This window comes from Triticum dicoccoides, chromosome 3A (assembly GCF_002162155.2).
Source record: "Triticum dicoccoides isolate Atlit2015 ecotype Zavitan chromosome 3A, WEW_v2.0, whole genome shotgun sequence".
NCBI classification, from domain to species: domain Eukaryota; kingdom Viridiplantae; phylum Streptophyta; class Magnoliopsida; order Poales; family Poaceae; genus Triticum; species Triticum dicoccoides.
This window is the reverse complement of record NC_041384.1, coordinates 154,411,276-154,430,109: the sequence shown is the minus strand read 5'-3', so window position 1 is coordinate 154,430,109 and position 18,834 is coordinate 154,411,276.

Here is an 18,834-nt window from a genome sequence, read left to right as displayed (position 1 = left end):
CTTGTTTTTGCAGCATGTGCCGTGTGATGTGATATGGCCAAAAGGATGTGATGAATGATATATGTGATGTATGAGATTGATCATGTTCTTGTAATAGGAATCACGACTTGCATGTCGATGAGTATGACAACCAGCAGGAGCCATAGGAGTTGTCTTAATTTATTTATGACCTGCATGTCAACATAAACGTCATGTAATTACTTTACTTTATTGCTAAAGTGTTAGGTATAGTAGTAGAAGTAATAGATGACGAGACAACTTCAAGAAGACATGATGATGGAGATCATGGTGTCATGCCGGTGACAACGATGATCATGGAGCCCCGAAGATGGAGATCATAAGGAGCAAAATGATATTGGACATATCATGTCACTATTTGATTGCATGTGATGTTTATCATGTTTTACATCTTATTTGCTTAGAACGATGGTAGCTTAAATAAGATGATCCCTCGCAATAATTTCAAGAAAGTGTTCCCCCTAACTATGCACCGTTGCGAAGGTTCATCGTTTCGAAGCACCACGTGATGATCGGGTGTGATAGATTCTAACGTTCGAATACAACGGGTGTAAGCTAGATTTACACACGCAAAACACTTAGGTTGACTTGACAAGCCTAGCATGTACAGACATGGCCTCGGAACACGGAAGACCGAAAGGTCAAACATGAGTCGTATAGAAGATACGATCAACATGAAGATGTTTACCGATGATGACTAGTCCGTCTCACGTGATGATCGGACACGGCCTAGTTGACTCGGATCATGTATCACTTAGATGACTAGAGGGATGTCTATCTGAGTGGGAGTTCATTAAATAATTTGATTAGATGAACTTAATTATCATGAACATAGTTTAAATTGTCTTTGCAAATATGTTGTAGATAAATAGCTCACGTTGTAGCTCCCTGTTTCAATACGTTCCTAGAGAAAGACTAAGTTGAAAGATATTGTAAGCAATGATGCGGACTGGGTCCGTAGTCCGAGGAGTGTCCTCACTGCTACACAGAAGGCTTACGTCTTTGCTGCACCGCTCGATGTGCAAACCCCTACAACGTCGTATGTGGATGTTGTGAACACCTGACAGACACATCCTGATGACTACTTGATAGTTTAGTGCACCATACTTCACGGCTTAGAATCGGGATTCCAATGACGTTTTTGAACGCCATAAGACATATGAGATGTTCCAAGAGCTGAAATTGGGATTTCAGGATCATGCCCGTGTTGACAGGTATGAGACCTCTGACAAGTTCTTTTGCCAACAAGATGGAGGAGAATAGCTCAGCTAGTGAGCATGTGCTCAGAATGTCTGGGTGCTACAATCACTTAAATCAAGTGGGAGTTAAACTTCCATATAAGATAGTGATTGATAGAGTTCTCTAGCCACTATCACTAAGCTACTAGATCTTCGTGATGAACTATGACATGCAAGGGATGGAGTTGATCCCGGAGCTGTTCGCGGTGCTTAAGATCGCAAAAGGTAGAAATCAAGAAGGAGCATCAAGTGTTGATGGTTTAACAAGACCACTGGTTTCAAGAAGGGCAAGTGCTAGAAGGGAAACTTCATGGATGGCAAACCAGTTGCCGCTCCAGTGAAGGAACCCAAGGTTGAACCCAAACCCGAGACTGAGTGCTTCTATTGTAAGGGGAACGGTCACTGGTAGCGGAATTACCCCAAATGCATGGTAGATAAGAAGGCTGGCAACTTCAACAAAGTATATACGTGTTATTAATGTGTACCTCACTAGTACTCCTGGTAGCACCTGGGTATTGGATACCGGTTCAATTACTATTATTGGTGACTTGAAGCAAAAGCTACGGACTAAACGAAGACTGGCTAAGGGCGAGGTGACGATGTGTGTTGGAAGTGTTTCCAAAGTTGATGAGATCACCATCGCACGCTCCATCTGCCTTCGTGATTAGTATTGAACCTAGATAAATGTTATCAGGTGTCTACGTTGAGCATGAATATGATTAGATCATGTTCATTGCAATACGATTATTCATTTAAGTTAGAGAATAATGGTTATTCTATTTACATGAATAATACCTTTCATGGTAATGCACCCTATGTGAATGGTTCAGTGAATCTTGGTCGTGGTAATACACATGTTCATGCCAAAAGATGTAGATAGTACCACTTTCTTGTGGCACTGCCGCTTAGGTCATATTGGCATAAGATACATGAAGAAAATCCGTGTCGATGGATGTTTGGAGTCACTTGATTTTGAATCGCTTGACACATGCGAGCCATGCCTCATGGGCAGGATGACTAAGACCCCGTTTTCAGGTACAATGAAACGGGCAAGTGACTTGTTGGAAATCATACATGCTGATGTGTGTGATCCAATGAGAATTGAAGCGTGCGGTGGATATCACTATTTTCTCATCTTCACTGACGATTTGAGTAAATATAGGTATATTTACTTAATGAAGCACAAGTCTGAAACATTTGAAAAGTTCAAGCGGTTTCAGAGTGAAGTTAAGAACCATCATAACAAGAAGATCAAATTCCTACGATCTGATCGATGAGAATTCCTAAGTTATGAGTTTGGCAATCACTTAAGACATTGTGGAATTGTTTCGCAGTTGAAGCCACCTGGAACACCACAGCATAATGGTGTGTCCGGATGTCATAATCGAACCTTATGAGATATGGTGCGATCTATGATGTCTCTTACCGATCTACCGCTATTATTTTGAGGATATGCGTTAGAGACAGCTGCATTAACTTTAGATAGGACACCATCTAAGTCCGTTGAGACGACGTCATATGAATATGGTTTGGCAAGAAACCAAAAATTGTCGTTTCTTAATGTTTGGGGCTGCGATGCTTAAGGCTTCAGCCGGAGAAGCTCGAACCCAAAAGCGGACAAACACATCTTCATAGGATACCCAAAGGTGACAGTTGGGTATACCTTCTATCTCAGATCCAAGGGCAAATTGTTTGTCGCTAAGAACGGGTCCTTTCTCGAGAAGGAGTTTCTCTCGAAAGAATTGAGTGGGAGGAAGATAGAACTTGATGAGGTTGTCGAACCTTTACTTCAACCAGAGAGTGATGCAACACAGAAAGATGTTTTCTGTGGCGCCTACGTCTGTTTAATAGGAAGTTAATGATAGTGATCATGAAGCTTCGGATCAAGTTGCTATCGAACCTCGTAGGACGACAAGGATATGTACTACTCCTAACTGGTATGGTAATTCTGTCTTAGATATCATGTTGTTAGACAACAATGAACCTACGAGCTATGGAGAAGCGATGGTGGACCCGTATTCCGACAAATGGTTAGAAGCCATGAAATCCGAGATAGGATCCATGTATCAGAACAAAGTATGGACTTCGGTGGACTTGCCCGATGATCGGTGAGCCATTGAGATAAATGGATCTTTAAGAAGAAGACGGACGTGGGCGGTAATGTTACCGCCTATGAAGCTCAACTTGTGGGAAAGAGTTTTTTCACAAGTTCAAGGAGTTGACTACGATGAGAACTTCTCACCCGTAGCGATGCTTAAGTCCGTCGGAATCATGTTAGCATTAGCTGTATTTTTCGATTATGAAATCTGACAGATGGATGTCAAAACAAGTTTTCTTACCAGTTTTCGTAAGAAAAGGTCGTATGTGATACAATAAAAGGTTTTGTCGATCCTAAGGATGCTAAAAGGTATGCTAGCTCTAGCAATCCTTCTATGGACTAGAGCAAGCATCTCGGAGTCGGAATATATGCTTTGATGGAGTGATCAAAGTTTTTAGGTTTATACAATGTTTGCTAGAAACTTGTATTTACAAGAAAGTGAGTGGGAGCACTACAACATTTCTGATAAGTATATGTGAATGACATATTGTTGATTCGAAATAATGTAGAATTTATGGAAAGCATAAACGGTTGTTTGAAGAGTGATTTTCAAAGGAAGACCTGGATAAAGCTGCTTACATATTGGGCATCAAGATCTATAGAGATAGATCAAAACGCCTGATGATACTTTCAAAGAACGCACACCTTGACATGTTTTTGAAGGAGTTCAAAATAGATCAGTCAAAGAAGGGGTTCTTACCTGAGTTGTAAGGTGTGAAGTTGAGTAAGACTCGAAGATTAACCACGGCAGAAGAAAGAGGAAGGACGAAGGTCGTCCCCTATGCTTTTGTCATAGGCTCTATACGGTATGCCATGCTGAGTACCGCACCAGATGTGTGCCTTGCCACATGTATGGCAAGAGGGTACAAAGGTGATCTAGGAGTGGATCACTAGATAGCGGTCAAAATTATCCTTAGAGGAATAAGGAAATGTTTCTCGGTTATGGAGGTGATAAAGAGTTCGACGTAAAGAGTTATGTCTATGCAAGCTTAACACCTATCCAGATAGCTCTGAGTAGAGATACCGGATACGTATAATGGGGCAACAATTTGGAATAGCTCCAAGTGGAACGTGGTAGCAGCATCTACGATATGACATAAAGTTTTGCAAAATACATAGGGATCTGAATATTGCAGACCCGTTGACTACAACCTCTCTCACAAGCATAACATGATCAAACCCAGAACTCATTGATTGTTAATCACATAGTGATGTGAACTAGATTAGTGACTCTAGTAAACTCTTTGGATGTTGGTCACATGGCGATGTAACCTATGAGTGTTAATCACATGGCGATGTGAACTAGATTATTGACTCTAGTGCAAGTGGGAGACTGTTGGAAATATGCCCTAGAGGCAATAATAAATTGGTTATTATTATATTTCCTTGTTCATGATAATCGTTTATTATCCATGCTAGAATTGTATTGATAGGAAACTCAGATACATGCGTGGATACATAGACAACACCATGTCCCTAGTAAGCCTCTAGTTGACTAGCTCGTTGATCAATAGATGGTTACGGTTTCCTGACCATGGACATTGGATGTCGTTGATAATGGTATCACATCATTAGGAGAATGATGTGATGGACACGACCCAATCCTAAGCCTAGCACAAGATCGTGTAGTTCGTATGCTAAAGCTTTTCTAATGTCAAGTATCATTTCCTTAGACCATGAGATTGTGCAACTCCCGGATGTTGTAGGAGTGCTTTGGGTGTGCCAAATATCACAACATAACTGGGTGGCTATAAAGGTGCACTACAGGTATCTCCGAAAGTGTCTATTGGGTTGGCACAAATCGAGACTGGGATTTGTCACTCCGTGTAAACAGAGAGGTATCTCTGGGCCCACTCGGTAGGACATCATCATAATGTGCACAATGTGACCAAGGAGTTTATCACGGGATGATGTGTTACGGGACGAGTAAAGAGACTTGCCAGTAACGAGATTGAACAAGGTATCGGGATACCGACGATCGAATCTCGGGAAAGTATCATACCGATAGACAAAGGGAATTGGATACGGGATTGATTGAATCCTTGACATCGTGGTTCATCCGATGAGATCATCATGGAGAATGTGGTAACCAACATGGGTATCCAGATCCCGCCGTTGGTTATTGACCGGAGAGTTGTCTCGGCCATGTCTGCATGACTCCCCAGCCCGTAGGGTCTACACACTTAAGGTTCGATGACGCTAGGGTTATAGGGAAAGTATGTACGCGGTTACCGAATGTTGTTCGGAGTCCCAAATGAGATCCTGGGCGTCATGAGGAGTTCCGGAATGGTCCGGAGGTAAAGATTTATATATGGGAAGTCCCGTTTTGGTCACCGGAAAGGTTTCGGGTGCTATCGGTAACGTACCGGGACCACTGGGAGGGTCCCGGGGGTCCACCAGGTGGGGCCACCAGCCTCGGAGTCCTACATGGGCCAATAGTGGGAAGGGACTAGCCCCTAGGTGGGCTGGGGCGCCTCCCACCAAGGCCCAAGGCGCCTCCAAGAGGGGAGGGGGAAACCCTGGGGCAGATGGGCCCTAAAGCCCACCCCAGGTGCGCCTCCCCCTCTCCCCCTTGTGGCCGCCACCCTAGATGGGATCTAGGGCTGCCGCACCCCTTGGGGTGGGAACCCTAGAGGGGGCGCAGCCCCCTCCCCTCCCCTATATATATACTTGAGGTATGGGGGCTGCCCAATACACACGATTTGATCTCTCTCTTGGCGCAGCCCTACCTCTCTCCCTCCTTGCCTCTCGTAGTGCTTGGCGAAGCCCTGCTGGAGTCCCGCGCTCCTCCACCACCACCACGCCGTCATGTTACTGCTGGACGGAGTCTTCCCCAACCTCTCCTTCTCCCCTTGCTGGATCAAGGCGTAGGAGACGTCACCGGGCTGCACGTGTGTTGAGCGCGGAGGCGCCGTTGTTCGGCGCTTAGATCGGAATCAACCGCGATTTGAATCGCTACGAGTACGACTCCTTCATCCACGTTCTTGTAACGCTTCCACTTAGCGATCTACAAGGGTATGTAGATGCACTCCCCTTCCCCTCGTTGCTAGATTACTCCATAGATTGATCTTGGTGATGCGTAGAAAATTTTAAATTTCTGCTACGATCCCCAACAGTATTAGCATATCTATGTTGTAGATCAATAGCTCGTGTATAGCTCCTCTGTTTTATTTTTAATATGTTCCTAGAGAAAACTAAGTTGAAAGCTGATAGTAGCAATGATGCGGACTGGGTCAGTGATCTAAGGATTATCCTCGTTGCTGCACAGAAGAATTATGTCCTTGATGCACCGCTAGGTGACAGACCTATTGTAGGAGCAGATGCAGATGTTATGAACGTTTGGCAAGCTCGGTATGATGACTACTTGATAGTTTAGTGCACCATGCTTTACGGCTTAGAACCGGGAGTTCAAAAATGTTTTGAATGCCGCGGAGCATATAAGATGTTCCAAGAGCTGAAATTGGTATTTCAGACTCATGCCTGAGTCGAGAGGTATGAGACCTATGACAAGTATTTTGCCTACAAGATGAAGGAGAATAGCTCAACCAGTGAGCATGTGCTCAGAATGTGTGAGTACTACTATCACTTGAATCAAATGGGAGTTAATCTTCCAGATAAGATAGTGATTGACAGAGTTCTCTAGTCACTATCACCAAGTTACTGGAACTTTGTGATGAACTATAATATGCAAGGGATGACGAAAACGATTCCCAAGCTCTTCGTGATGCTGAAATCGGCGAAGGTAGAAATCAAGAAAAGAATCAAATGTTGATGGTTGACAAGACCACTAGTTTCAAGTAAAAGGGCAAGGGAAATAAAGGGAACTTCAGGAAAAATGGCAAACAAGTTGCCACTCCCATGAAGAAGCCCAAAGCTAGACCCAAGCCTGAAACTGAGTGCTTCTACTGCAATGGAAATGGTCACTGGAAGCGGAACTACCCCCAAATACTAGGCGGATAAGAAGGATGGCAAAGTGAACAAAAGTATATATGATATACATGTTATTGATGTGTACTTTACTAGTGATTCATAGTAGCCCCTGGGTATTTGATACCGGTTCAGTTACTATGATTAGTAACTCAAAACAGGAGTTACAAAATGAACAAAGACTAGTTGAGGGCGAGGTGACGATGTGTGTTGGAAATGATTCCAAGGTTGATAAGATCACCATTGCATACTCCCTCTACCTTCGGGATTAGTATTGGAACTAAATAAATGTTATTTGGTGTTTGCGTTGAGCATAAATATGATTGGATCATGTTTATTGTGATACGGTTATTCATTTAAGTCAGAGAACAATTGTTGTTCTGTTTACATGAATAAAACCTTCTATGGTCTTACATCCAAAGTTTATTTGTGGCACTGCCGTTTAGGTCATATTAGTGCAAAGCGCATGAAGAAACTCCATGCAGATGGGCTTTTGGAATCACTTGATGCTTGTGAACCATGCCTCATGGGCAAGATGACTAAAACTCCGTTCTCTGGAACAATGGAGTGAGCCACTGACTTATTGGAAATAATACATACTGGTGTATGCGGTCCGATGAGTGTTGAGGCTCGCGGTGGGTATCGTTATTTTCTGAACTTGACAGATGATTTGAGCAGATATGGGTATATCTACTTGATGAAACATAAGTCTGAAACATTTGAAAAGTTCAAAGAATTTCAGAGTGAAGTGGAGAATCATCGTAACAAGAAAAAAAGTTTCTGCGATCTGATCGTAGAGGCGAATATTTGAGCTACGAGTTTTGGCCTTCATTTAAAACAATGTGGAATAGTTTCACAACTCATGCTACCTGGAACACCACAGCGTAATGGTGTGTCCGAACGTCGTAGCCGTACTTTATTAGATATGGTGCGATTTATGATGTCTCTTACCGATTTACCACTATCATTTTGGGGTTATGCATTAGAGATAGCTGCATTCATGTTAAACAGGGCACCATCTAAATCCGTTGAGACGACTCCATATGAACTGTGGTTTAGCAAGAAACCTAAGCTGTCGTTTCTTAAAATTTGGGGCTGCGATGCTTATGTGAAAAAGCTTCAACCTGATAAGCTCGAACCCAAATCAGAGAAATGCGTCTTCATAGGATACCCAAAGGAAACTGTTGGGTATACCTTCTATCACAGATCCGAAGGCAAGATATTTGTTGCTAAGAATGGATCCTTTCTAGAGAAGAAGTTTCTCTCGAAAGAAGTGAGTGGGAGGAATGTAGAACTTGATGAGGTAATTGTACCTTCTCCTGAATTGGAAAGTAGTTCATCACATAAATCAGTTGCAATGATTCCTACACCAATTAGTGAGGAAGCTAATGATGATGATCATGAAACTTTAGATCAAGTTACTACCGAACCTCGTAGGTCAACCAAAGTACGGTCCGCATCAGAGTGGTACGGTAATCCTGTTCTGGAAGTCATGTTACTAGACCATGACGAACCTACGAACTATGAGGAAGCGATGATGAGCCCAAATTTCGAGAAATGGCTTGAGGCCATGAAATCTGAGATGGGATCCATGTATGAGAACAAAGTATGGACTTTGATTGACTTACCCGATTATCGGCGAGCCATTGAGAATAAATGGATCTTCAAGAGGAAGACGGACGCTGATAGTAGTGTTACTATCTACAAAGCTCGAATTGTCGCAAAAAGTTTTTGACAAGTTCAAGGTGTTGACTACGATAAGATTTTCTCACTCGTAGCGATGCTTAAGTCTGTCCGAATCATGTTAGCAATTGCCGCATTTTATGATTATGAAATTTGGCAAATGGATGTCAAAACTGCATTCATTGATGGATATCTCAAAGAAGAGTTGTATATGATGCAACCAGAAGGTTTTGTCGATCCTAAAGGTGATAACAAAGTGTGCAAGCTCCAGCGATCCATTTATGGACTGGTGCAAGCCTCTCGGAGTTGGAATATATGCTTTGATAGTGTGATCAAAGCATATGGTTTTATACAGACTTTTGGAGAAGCCTGTATTTACAAGAAAGTGAATGGGAGCACTACAACCTTTCTGATAAGTATATGTGAATGACATATTGTTCATCGGAAATGATGTAGAATTTTTTAGAAAGCATAAAGGAGTATTTGAGAGGAGTTTTTCAAAGAAAGACCTCGGTGAAGTTGCTTACATATTGGGCATCAAGATCTATAAAGATAGATCAAGACGCTTGATAAGACTTTCGATAAGTACATACCTTGATAAGATTTTGAAGGAGTTCAAAATGGATCAGTCAAAGAAGGAGTTCTTGCCTGAGTTGTAAGGTGTGAAGTTGAGTAAAGACTCAAAACCCGACCATGACAGAAAATATAAAGAGAATGAAAAAATCATTCCTATGCCTCAGTCATAGGTTCTATAAAGTATGCTATGCTGTCCACCAGACCTATTATGTACCTCACCATGAGTTTGGCAAGAGGGTACAATAGTGATCCAGGAGTGGATCACTGGATAGCGGTCAAAATTGTCCTTAGTGGAATAAGGACATGTTTCTCGATTATGGAGGTAACAAAATGTTCGTCGTAAAGGGTTACGTTGATGCAAGCTCTGACACTGATCCGGATGACTATAAGTCTCAATCTGGATACATATTGAAAGTGCGAGCGATTAGCTAGAGTAGCTCCGTGCAGAGCATTGTAGACATAGAAAATTTGCAAAATATATACGGCTCTCAATGTGGCAGACCCGTTGACTAAACTTCTCTCACAAGCAAAACATGATCACTCTTTGGGTGTTAATCACATAGTGATGTGAACTAGATCATTGACTCTAGTAAACCCTTTGGGTATTAGTCACATGGAGATGTGAACTAATAACATAAAGATGTGAACTATTGGTGTTAAATCACATGATGATGTTGCTACCTCTTGAGCATGCGTTGGTTTTCCCTTAAAGAGGAAAGGGTGATGCAGCAAAGTAACATAAGTATTTCCCTCAGTTTTTTAGAACCAAGGTATCAATCCAGTAGGAGACTACACACAAGTCACCTAGTACCTGCACAAACAAACAAGAGCCTCGCAACCAATGCGATAAAGGGGTTGTCAATCCCTTCATGGTCACTTACGAAAGTGAGATCTGATAGAGATAATAATATAAATATTTTTGGTATTATTGTTGTATAGATTGAAAAGTAAAGATTGCAAAATAAATAGTAAACTAGAATTGTAGATCGGAAACTTATATGATGTAAAGTAGACCCAGGGGCCATAGGTTTCACTAGTGGCTTCTCTCAAGATAGCATATATTACGGTGGGTGAACAAATTACTGCCGAGCAATTGATAGAATAGCGCATAGTTATGATGAGATCTACGCATGATCATGAACATAGGCATCACGTCCGTGTCAAGTAGACCGAAACGATTCTGCATCTACTACTATTACTCTACACATCAACCGCTATCCAGCATGCATATAGAGTATTAAGTTCAAAAGAACAGAGTAACACATTAGGCAAGATGACATGATGTAGAGGGATAAACTCAAGAAATATGATATAAACCCCATCTTTTTATCCTCGATGGCAACAATACAATACGTGTCGGTTCCCTTTCTGTCACTGGGATCGAGCACCGCAAGATTGAACCCAAAGCTAAGCACTTCTCCCATTGCAAGACAGATCAATCTAGTAGGCCAAACCAAACTGATAATTCGAAGAGACTTGCAAATATATCAAATCATGCATATAAGAATTCAGAGAAGGATCAAATATTGTTCATAAATAATCTTAATCATAAACCCACAATTCATCGGATCTTGGCAAACACTCCGCAAAAAGAATTACATCGAATAGATCTCCAAGAACATCGAGGAGAACTTTGTATTGAGATCCAAAGAGAGATAAGAAGCCATCTAGCTAATAACTATGGACCTGAAGGTCTGTGGTAAACTACTCACACACCATCGGAGAGGCTATGGTGTTGATGTAGAAGCCCTCCGTGATCGAATCCCCCTCCGGCAGATCACCGGAAAAGGTCCCCAGATGGGATCTCACGGGTATAGAAGGTTGCGGCAGTGGAAAAGTGGTTTCGTGGCTCTCCTGGATGTTTTCAGGGTATAAGGGTATATATAGGTGAAAGAAGTAGGTCGGTGGAGCTATGAGGGGCCCACGAGGGTGGGGGGCGTGCCGCCCTACCTCGTGGCCGCCTCGCTGCTTCCTTGACGTCCACTCCAAGTCTCTTGGATTGCATTTGTTCCAAAAAAAAGATCCTCGCGAAGGTTTAATTCCGTTTGGATTCCATTTGATATTCCTTCTCTGCAAAACACTGAAATAGGCAAAAAAACAGCAATTTGCACTGGCCTTCGGTTAATAGGTTAGTCCCAAAAATAATATAAAAATGTAAAATAAAGCCCATAAACTTCCAAAACAGATAATATAATAGCATGGAACAATCAAAAATTATAAATATGTTGGAGACGTATCAAGCATCCCCAAGCTTAATTCCTGCTCGTCCTCGAGTAGGTAAATGATAAAAACAGAATTTTTGATGTGGAATGCTACCTAACATAATTTCCAATGTATTTCTCTTTATTGCGGCATGAATGTTTAGATCCGAAAGATTCTAGACAGAAGTTTAATATTGACATAAAAATAATAATACTTCAAGCAATGCTAACCAAGCAATCATGTCTTATCAAAATAACATAGCGAAAGAAAGCTTATCCCTACAAATTCATATAGTTTGGCCATGCTTCATTTTTGTCACACAAAATGCTCCCATCATGCACAACCCCGACGAAAAGGCAAGCAATTGTTTCATACTTTAGTCTTTTCAAACTCTTTCAACTTTCACGCAATATATGAGCGCGAGCCATGGATATAGCACTATGGGTGGAATAGAATATGATGATGGAGGTTGTGTGAGAAGACAAAAAAGGAGAAAGTCTCACATTGACGCGGCTAATCAACGGGCTATGGAGATGCCCATCAATTGATGTCAATGCAAGGAGTAGGGATTGCCATGCAACGGATGCACTAGAGCTATAAATATATGAAAGCTCAACAAAAGTAACTAAGTGGGTGCGCATCCAACTTGCTTGCTCACGAAGACCTAGGGCATTTGAGGAAGCCCATTTTTGGTATATAAAAGCCAAGTTCTATAATGAAAAATTCCCACTAGTATATGAAAGTGACAACATAAGAGACTCTCTATCATGAAAATCATGGTGCTACTTTGAAGCACATGTGTGGAAAAATGATAGTAACAATACCCTTCTCTCTTTTTCTCTCATTTTTTTTGAAGAACTTTCCTCACATGGTACAATGCTCTAATAATGAAAATCATCACACTTTTATTTACTTTACAACTCAAGAATTACAACTCGATACTTAGAACAAAATATGACTCTATGTGAATGCCTCCGACGGTGTACCGGGGTATGCAATGAATTAAGAGTGACATGTTGAAAGAATTATGAAGGTGGCTTTGCCACAAATACGATGTCAACTACATGATCATGCAAGGCAATATGACAATGATGGAGTGTGTCATAATAAATGGAACGGTGGAAAGTTGCATGGCAATATATCTCGGAATGGCTATGGAAATGCCATAATGGGTAGGTATGGTTGCTGTTTTGAGAAAGATATAAGGAGGTTTATGTGTGATAGATCGTATCATATCACGGGGTTTGGATGCACCGGCGAAATTTGCACCAACTCTCGAGGTGAGAAAGGGCAATGCATAGTAGCGAAGAGGCTAGCAATGATGGGAATGTGAGAGTACGTATAATCCATGGACTCAACATTAGTCATAAAGAACTCACATACTTATTGCAAAAATCTACAAGTCATCAAAACCAAGCACTACGCGCATGCTCCTAGGGGGATAGATTGTTAGGAAAAGACCATCGCTCGTCCCCGACTGCCACTCATAAGGGAAGCAATCAAAGAACACCTCATGCTTCAAATTTGTCACACAACATTTACCATACGTGCATGCTAGGAGACTTGCCAACTTCAACACAAGTATTTCTCAATTTCATAATTACTCAACTAGCACAACTTTAATATTACCACCTTTATATCTCAAAAACAACTATCAAGAATCAAACTTCTCATAACATTTAATGCACTCTATATGAAAGTTTTTATTATACCCATCCCGGACATCTATCATATTTGGACTAATTTCATAACCAAAGCAAATTGCCATGCTGTTCTAAAAGACTTCAGAATAATATAAGTGAAGCATGAGAGATCAATAATTTCTATAAAAATAAACCACCACCGTGCTCTAAAAAGATATAAGTGAAGCACTAGAGCAAAATTATCTAGCTCAAAAGATATAAATGAAGCACATAGAGTATTCTAATAAATTCTGATTCCTGTGTGTCTCTCCCAAAAGGTGTGTACAGCAAGGATGATTGTGGTAAACTAAAAATCAAAGACTCAAATCATACAAGACGCTCCAAGCAAAACACATATCATGTGGTGAATAAAAATATAGCCTCAAGTAAAGTTACCGATAGATGAAGACGAAAGAGGGGATGCCTTCCGGGGTAGCCCCAAGCTTAGGCTTTTGGTTGACCTTGAATTTTACCTTGGAGTTCCTTGGGCATCCCCAAGCTTAGGCTCTTGCCACTCCTTGTTCCGAAATCCATCAAATCTTTACCCAAAAACTTGAAAACTTCACAACACAAAACTCAACAGAAAATCTCATGAGCTCCGTTAGTATAAGAAAACAAACCACCACTTTAACGTACTGTAATAAACTCATTCTTTATTTATATTGGTGTTAAACCTACTATATTCCAACTTCTCTATGGTTCATACCCCCCAATACTAGCCATAAATTCATCAAAATAAGCAAACAACACACGAAAAACAGAATCTGTCAAAAACATAACAGTCTATAGTAATCTGGAGGTTTCGAATACTTCTGTAACTCCAAAAATCCTGAGAAATTAGGACATCCTAAATAATTTGTATATTGATCTATTGCAGTTGGAATCAGTATTTATCGCTCTCTGGTTAAAAATGAAAATTATTCTCGTGAGCGCATACTTTCTGTTTTTTCAGCAAGATCACATAACAATCATCCAAGAAGATCCTAAAGGCTTTACTTGGCACAAACACTAATTGAAACATAAAAAACACGATCATAACATAGGATAGATGACTTATTTATTACTTTACATGAATGAAAAGCAAGGAACAAAAATAAAATTGGGTTGCCTCCCAACAAGCGTTATCGTTTAACGCCCCTAGCTAGGCATAAAAACAAGAATAGATCTAGGTATTGCCATGATAATGGTAAGGTAAATCGTGAAAACTCATCTCATACTCCCTACGTTCAGCAGCAAGCTTTCTTTGTGGCAAGCAAAAGTAATTAAAAGGGCTAAATTTAATGGGACAAAAGTCCCCAAGATCAAGCTCAGGAGGTATTGGTTCCTCCTTTGGCCCCTCATATTGCACAACCAATTCATCATTATAAGCATTCTTTTGACAAAAAGTCATGAGCCTTTGTAGGGAAAAACCTAACTCATTGTTCTGGATAGCAAAATTATCATTAAGTTTAGAGATCCTGTCAACAATAACATCGGTGGGAACCTTTTTTCTAAGGTTTTCATTAAAAGCAACATGATCTAAAGATCGTAAGCGCATTATGTCCTCTTGATAAAAAAAGATTGCTTCTATGGGAGGACGGCCATCATCCACCCTATAATGCGCGAAAATTTCATTGGCCTCTTTTATTATAAATCTGAACTCATGAGCTAAAAAGATGGTAGGTGCTCGCTTAACAGAAGAATGCTCAATATTAGAAAATTCTAGAAAAATCCTCTGTATGCAAGGATGCATATGGATAAATTGTCTTTCAAGTTCAACCATGAGCAAAGATATAACATCCGCAAGACTAATAGTTTTATGAAGAATAGACCCGCCCATGGTGGCCAAAGCACCGGCACAAGTAAAGAAATCTTGAATAACTCCTTTTCCAATAATATTACCACTACCAATCCAAAACTTTTTAGTGTGTAAAATAGTAGGTTCTTCATGAGGATAATCAAAAGCATCAACATTTCCCCCTTCGTTACTACTATACTTTCCAATGATAACCTCCCCAGTTTCAGACATGATGGCAACTAAACGAACTAGAATGAACACACAAAAGGCAAGCGAAAAGAAACGGACGGAAAAAGGGTGAACGGAAAAGAAAATGGCAAGGGTGAAGTGGGGGAGAGGAAAACGAGAGGCGAATGGCAAATAATGTAATGCAAGAGATAAGAGTTTGTGATGGGTACTTGGTATGTCTTGACTTGGCGTAGATCTCCCCGGCAACGACGCCAGAAATCCTTCTTGCTACTTCTTGAGCATGCGTTGGTTTTCCCTTAAAGAGGAAAGGGTGATGCAGAAAAGTAGCGTAAGTATTTCCCTCAGTTTTTGAGAACCAAGGTATCAATCCAGTAGGAGACTACACGTAAGTCACCTAGTACCTGCACAAACAAACAAGAGCCTCGCAACCAACGCGATAAAGGGGTTGTCAATCCCTTCACGATCACTTGCGAAAGTGAGATCTAATAGAGATAATAAGATAAATATTTTTGGTATTTTTGTTGTATAGATTGAAAAGTAAAGATTACAAAATAAATAGTAAACTAGAATTGTAGATCGAAAACTTATATGATGTAAAGTAGACCCGGGGGCATAGGTTTCACTAGTGGCTTCTCTTAATACAGCATATATTACGGTGGGTGAACAAATTATTGCCGAGCAATTGATAGAATTGCACATAGTTATGATGATATCTAGGTATGATCATGAACATAGGCATCACGTCCGTGTCAAGTAGACCGCAACGATTCTGCATCTACTACTATTACTCCACACATCGACCGCTATCCAGCATGCATCTAGAGTATTAAGTTCAAAAGAACAGAGTAATGCATTAGGCAAGATGACATGATGTAGAGGGATAAACTCAAGCAATATGATATAAACCCCATCTTTTTATCCTCGATGGCAACAATACAATACGTGGCGGTTCCCTTTCTGTCACTGGGATCGAGCACCGCAAGATTGAACCCAAAGCTAAGCACTTCTCCCATTGCAAGAAATATCAATCTAATATGCCAAACCAAACTGATAATTCGAAGAGACTTGCAAATATATCAAATCATGCATATAAGAATTCAGAGAATGATCAAATATTGTTCATAGATAATCTTAATCATAAACCCACAATTCATCAATCTCGGCAAACACACCGCAAAAAGAATTACATCGAATAGATCTCCAAGAACATCGAGGAGAACTTTGTATTGAGATCCAAAGAGAGAGAAGAAGCTATCTAGCTAATAACTATGGACCCGAAGGTCTATGGTAAACTACCCACACATCATCGGAGAGGCTATGGTGTTCATGTAGAAGCCCTCCGTGATCGAATCCCCCTCTGGCAGATCACCGGAAAAGGTCCCCAGATGGGATCTCACGGGTACAGAAGGTTGCGGCGGTGGAAAAGTGGTTTCGTGGCTCTCATGGATGTTTTCAGGGTATAAGGGTATATATAGGTGAAAGAAGTAGGTCGGTGGAGCTACGAGGGGCCCATGAGGATGGGGGGCGTGCCGCCCTACCTCGTGGCCGCCTCGCTTCTTCCTTGACGTCCACTCCAAGTCTCCTGGATTGCGTTTGTTCCAAAAAAGATCCTTGCGAAGGTTTCATTCCATTTGGATTCCGTTTGATATTCCTTTTCTGCAAAACACTGAAATAGGCAAAAAAACAACAATTTGCACTGGGCTTTTGGTTAATAGGTTAGTCCCAAAAATAATATAAAAGTGTACAATAAAGCCCATAAACATCCAAAACAGATAATATAATAGCATGGAACAATCAAAAATTATAGATGCGTTGGAGACGTATCAGATGTGAACTAGATTATTGACTCTTGTGCAAGTGGGAGACTGAAGGAAATATGCCCTAGAGGTAATAATAAAGTTGTTATTTATATTTACTTATATCATGATAAATGTTTATTATTCATGATAGAATTGTATTAACCGGGAACTTAGTACATGTGTGAATACATAGACAAAATAGAGTGTCCCTAGTATGCCTCTACTTGACTAGCTCGTTAATCAAAGATGGTTAAGTTTCCTCACCATAGACATGTTTTGTCATTTGATGAATGGGATCACATCATTAGAGAATGATGTGATGGACAAGACCAATCCGTTAGCTTAGCATAATGATCGTTTAGTTTTATTGATATTGCTTTCTTCATGACTTATACATGTTCCTCTGACTATGAGATTATGCAACTACCGGATACCGGAGGAACACCTTGTGTGCTATCAAACATCACAACGTAACTGGGTGATTATAAAGATGCTCTACTTGTGTCTCTGATGGTGTTTGTTGAGTTGGCATAGATCGAGATTAGGATTTGTCACTCCGAGTATCGGAGAGGTATCTCTGGGCCCTCTCGGTAATGCACATCACTATGAGCCTTGCAAGCAATGTGACTAATGAGTTAGTTACGGGATGATGCATTACGGAACGAGTAAAGAGACTTGCCGGTGACGAGATTGAACTAGGTATGATGATACCGGCGATCGAATCTCGGGCAAGTAACATACCGATGACAAAGGGAACAACGTATGTTGTTATGCGGTTTGACCGATAAAGATCTTCATAGAATATGTAAGAGCCAATATGAGCATCCAGGTTCCGCTATTGGTTATTGACCGGAGATGTGTCTCGGTCATGTCTACATAGTTCTCGAACCCATAGGGTCCGCACGCTTAACGTTTGGTGACGATTTGTATTATGAGTTATGTGATTTGATGTACCGAAGTTTGTTCGGAGTCCCGGGTGAGATCACGGACATGACGAGGAGTCTCGAAATGGTTGATACATAAAGATTGATATATGGACCATGTAATTCGGACACCGGAAGTGTTCTGGATAGTTTCGGGTAAAACGGAGTGCCGAAGGGGTTACCGGAACCCCCCAGGGGAACTAATGGGCCACCATGGGCCTTATTGGAGAGAAAGGAGGGTAGCCAGGGCAGGCCTCGCGCCCCCTTGCAGTCCTAATTGGACAAGGGAAGGGAGGGCAGCGCCCCCTTTCCTACTCCCTCTCCCTCTCCTTCCTTCCCCCTCTCTTCCTTGTGGAGGAATCCTACTAGGACTAGTAGTCCTAGTAGGACTCCCTCTCCTTGGGGGCGCCCCTAGGGCTGACCGGCCTCCCCTTCCCTCCTTTATATACGGGGGCATGGGGGCACCCTAGAACACACAAGTTGATCTTTTAGCCGTGTGCGGTGCCCCCCTCCATAGTTACACACCTCGGTCATATTGTCGTAGTGCTTAGGCGAAGCCCTACGCCGGTAACTCCATCATCATTGTCGCCACGCCATCATGCTGACGGAACTCTCCCTCAGCCACAACTAGATCAAGAGTTCAAAGGACGTCATCGAGCTGAACATGTGCTAATCGCGGAGGTGCCGTGTGTTCGGTACTTGGATCGGTTGGATCGCGAAGA